Here is a 4,758-nt window from a genome sequence, read left to right as displayed (position 1 = left end):
TAAACATGTTCAAAGCCAAAAATAAGAAGATCATTTTTTCTTTAGTATTTTCTCCTTTGGTTGTTCACTGGTTCCATCTGTGTTAGGTACTTTGTCATTTTTGTCCCTCATTCTAAACTCATGGTTGTCAGCCTCATGTTTTTCTCGGTTGTCTCTAAGAAATTGTTTTCTCATAGCAACCATTTCAGCCTCCTTATCCACAATCTTGTGTATTTTTAGTGACGAAAAAATTCGTCACTAAAAGTCCTGATTTTCGTCACTAAGAAACTTTAGTGACGAAATTGGACTTTTAGTGACGAAATTCGTTTCGTCACTGTAGCCCCATCGCTAAAAGTCCTGGAGACGAAAAATTTCGTCACTAAAAGTCCGATTTGTTTAAAAAAAAAAAAACTTTTAGCGATGAGAACGTTTCGTCACTAAATGTTTTCCTCGCTAAAAACAGTATTTAGTGACGAAAATATTTCGTCACTAAAACCATTTCAGTTTATTAAATCATATTTAGTGACGAAATATTTTGTCACTAAAACTATTTTCGGGTACATTTAGTGACGAAAAAATTCGTCACTAAAACTATTTTTAAGAAAATTCAGACACATATAGTGACCAAAATTTTCGTCACTAAAACCATTTCTTACAAAATTCCGCTGCATTTAGTGACGAAATATTTCGTCACTAAAACAATTTTTTGTTGCCATATTTGTGACGAAAAAATTCGTCACTAAAACTTATTTTCTGTTTTTATTATTTTCATAGCATTGATATTAACCTGTAACCTGTCATTATATTATTAAAACCTCACATTTGATTAACACATTTATTTCAACAACACATTTATAAAAAGTCAATCCATACATTCTATAAGTTAAAATTAAAATAAGTATCCAATTCAAACTCCTTCCATACAATAATTGTTTGCAACACATACAATAATTGTTTGCAACACAGAAAATAACTTAAGATGTTTTATAACAATACAAAAAATGTGGAATAGTATAATTAGAACCAACGGAAGATGTCCTCATATGTCTTCAAATAATGCCTAAAGGAAATCCCCTAAAGCCACCAATAAGAAATCTGCACATATATAAATCTTTATATGAATCTTTAGTCATATAATTCTACACAGTGCCAACAGAAATTTCACTTCTATATCTTTAGTATCATAAACTAAAGACTGAATAACCTATTATGTGACAAATATTAGTTTCAAATGATACATAAAAAATGAAGTGCTTTAACTTAAAGATAAAGTACTAACCAATAAGTGATTTAGTTTGAAGATGAACCACCTCCATAGGTAAAAGCGTCATCATAACCCTTGCTCCTCAAAAAATTAAGAATATTCTTTTGGACCTCATCTTGCTTAGCTCGCGCCTCTTGCTCCTTAGCTCGCTCCTCTTCATCCTTAGCTCTTGCCTCTTTGAGCTCAATTATCTCACTTTCTAACTGATGAATATACTCGACTGAGGAACTAGATGAGGCAGTGGTTACTAGAGAAGAGGAAGGTCTCATGCCAAGTCCTTTTACAATACCGGATTTCTTTTTAAAAACCAAGTTTGAGATCTCCTCTTGTGTAAGGGGAATTGCATTAGGATCTTGACAATGATCCTCTTGCACTTTGAGAATAGTTTCCTACCATTTGGAAGAGAAAAAAACAAGCAATCACAACATTAATAATACATATGCTATAGCTTTACAAACATGATAAAGATGGAATAATAGGGATGGAATGATCCACATACATATGTCGCTTCATCCTCATGGTGTATCCACTTATTTGTATTTAGATTGAAATGAACATCTTTGTAGATTTTTGCCAATTCAGGAACTTGACCGTCATTATTATTTGTCTAATTAATTAACATTCGAGTGTTAGTTATTTATAGTTAATTAATCACAACATGTAATACACTAAGGTTTAAGAAAATGAAAAAACACACACCTCCTCATCAACTCTAACAGCAAGTGCCTTTGTCCCGCATCTATGTTTGCCTGTAGTTTTGCTCCTATTTTCAGAGTTAATTCTTGATTTTTCCTAATAAATAACGTTCAAGATATTTATTAGATCATGAATAAAACAGTATACATTTACTTCATTTAAGTATTAATCTAATCATTTGACAATATAATATAGTAAATATTAGATAATAATAATAATATACGTATAAATAATTTACCAGCCAGTCCTTATTGGTCCATCTCCCTTCAATGAGTCCAATCCACTGTTCAAGTGTGGCATTCTTTGGTGGGTGGCTTTTTGCATAGTCAGCACCATGAGATTATACGAGTTTTTATAAGTCTGATACAACTTGTTAGAGCCGCTACTCAATAATCTTCCACATTTTGTATTTATTATCTTCGTTACCAAGTTGGAATCTCCTTCTAGCTCAAACTGATCCTGCAAATTGAAGTGTATATGTATTATAAAAACATTATTATATGTATTTAATATGCTTAGTGACAACAAAAACGAGTTAGACGTTATCAATATAAATTTACAGCGATACTTTGAATCACCACATCTCTAGTAGCAGCATCAACACTTTTCCAATTTTTTACATTGTAACTAGACAAATTATTTCGCACTTGTACGCCAATTTGATTGACAAGTTTGCACGCATTCTTCCCAACAGGAGCATCATACTCTACAACTATACGTACTGGCAATTTACCACTTTTTTCAGCAAGTGCTCAGTACTGCTATACCACGTGTTGTTCCACGGGTATTTTTGCTAGTAGATCCTATTTAAAAATTATCAATTTTATAAAATTATACATTCTATGTACATTAAGTATAATCTCAATAGTAAAGACAATGTGCAATTGTAATTAAGTATGTTTTATGTAATTACCAGTCGTGCTAGTTAATGCGTCGGTAGCCTCTACACTAGAAGAACTTTGGGCGAGAGGATTTGCTTCAAGAGGTGTTTCCGTAGATTGAACCGTAGATTGGATCACCAGGATAGATGCCTCACCTCGCAAGCGTGTAAGTCGTCCTGGTGCCATCTGTAACTAACAAACATACATATAATGAAACAACAAAGTTATTACAAATAATAGAATGACAAAGTTATTATCTATTGTACCCTATGCAACATCTATCGTACCTTATGGATTAAAGAGTTAGATGACTCAACGTCATTCTCATCGTCACCAATAGGTGGTACATAATCATCATCTACCACAACACTAACTCTACTTCTTTTCCTTTTTGCACAATTGGACTGAGCGGAATCCTTTAGAGAAGTTGAGATGTGCTTCAATCCCAAAGCATCAATTATCTCTTGGTTTTGCCTCATTCTATCCAATCTTGCCATTTCATACCTCGGTATATTATGAGTGTATTTGGCATTTTTGGGCATTTTTTGAAACTATGTATTGACATGAAAGATAAGTACAATTGCTACTAACTTAACATTATAGTCTACATCATTATTTATATCAAGCAATTCACAAGTGTAAAATTTGAACATAATTGTTACTAACTTAACACAACAAATGACCACATTAATATCCATATCAAGTTTAAGATAAGCACAAAACATCTCAATAACAATTGTAATGTAGACAAGCATAAAACTTTAAGACAAGCACATAACATTTAAGACAATTGTTATGAACTCTACATATCATAATCCATATCAAGATCAACATCAAATATGTCATGCTCTTCATTTTGATTAGCATATCTTGAAGTTTCACCTTCAGGAACAATCTCAGTTTCAACATCACCCATACAATACTCAATAATATTGTCTTCAACATTGATAGGAACAACATCAACAATTGCTTCTTGTTGGAATGCGTCACTATCTTCTGTATTATCATTGGATTCTCCGCCCCCGACTTCCGGGACATCAAACACTCCCCTATGTTGGATGCATTGCACAATTTTCCAAGGGTCACGTAATTTTGTATCTTGAAGGTAGAAAACTTGTTTCGCTTGACTAGGAAGTATAAAAGGGTCATTTTGATACCATCGACTTGTAACATCAATGTTTGTGCAGTGTGCATCGGTTCGTATCGTTCTCCTTCGACCATTGGTACCGGTATTGTATCATTCACACTGAAACAAAACAACTTTATGGCGAAACATATACTCTAATTCCCAAATTTTGCACACATGACCATAGAAGTCGTGCATTTCTCCCTCATGGTCTCCTTCAGTACATACACCACTGTTTTGGGTAACACGATGATTGTCTAGGTCCCTTGTATGGAACTTTACACCATTAACCATACAAGCTGTGTACTCCTTCACATACGGCTTAGGACCATTTGCTAATGACCATAACTGTTTAGTAGCTTCTGATGACTCGTTAACTTTCAATCTATTCATCTATAATGACATACAACAAGTGATATTAATTAGTAATAAGTAATGACGAATAAATTTAAATGTTTAAATTTTATTAGTGTGTGATTAAATTTCAAATGTCTTACATGTACTCTGAACCACTTGGGAAACTCTTGTCGTTGGATTTGAGTTATGGCTTCTCTAGTAGGATTATGCAATGTTCTTTTGTGTTCGCTGTTAAAAATAAGGTGATTTATTTTCAATTAAGCATTGCAGATAATATTCAAAACTTGATTAAACAATATATGCATATGAAATCACATACTTGAAATAAGGGTCTAGCTCAGGACTATTGTACAACAAGTACCAATGAGCAGTATCAAGCAATGCACGAGACTAGTCGCCATCATTTTGCCTACCACTTGTAGTCGGGCAGTCTGTGAAAAAACTATCAATCCTTC

At 33.2% G+C, this 4,758-nt stretch overlaps 1 long non-coding RNA gene across 1 annotated transcript; it reads right to left on the bottom strand.

The window, feature by feature from the left end:
* Positions 1–1,786: 1,786 nt before the first annotated feature.
* On the bottom strand, positions 1,787–2,217 carry LOC115966221. The gene is made up of 3 exons (XR_004086365.1): positions 2,178–2,217; positions 1,943–2,035; positions 1,787–1,850 (listed from the first exon to the last, which is right to left on the bottom strand). It is a non-coding gene; the product is annotated as an uncharacterized LOC115966221 (long non-coding RNA).
* Between the last annotated feature and the right edge of the window lie 2,541 nt (positions 2,218–4,758).

Source organism: Quercus lobata, chromosome 11 (assembly GCF_001633185.2).
Source record: "Quercus lobata isolate SW786 chromosome 11, ValleyOak3.0 Primary Assembly, whole genome shotgun sequence".
Taxonomy (NCBI): Eukaryota; Viridiplantae; Streptophyta; class Magnoliopsida; order Fagales; family Fagaceae; genus Quercus; species Quercus lobata.
This window is presented reverse-complemented; position numbering and strand designations above follow the sequence as displayed.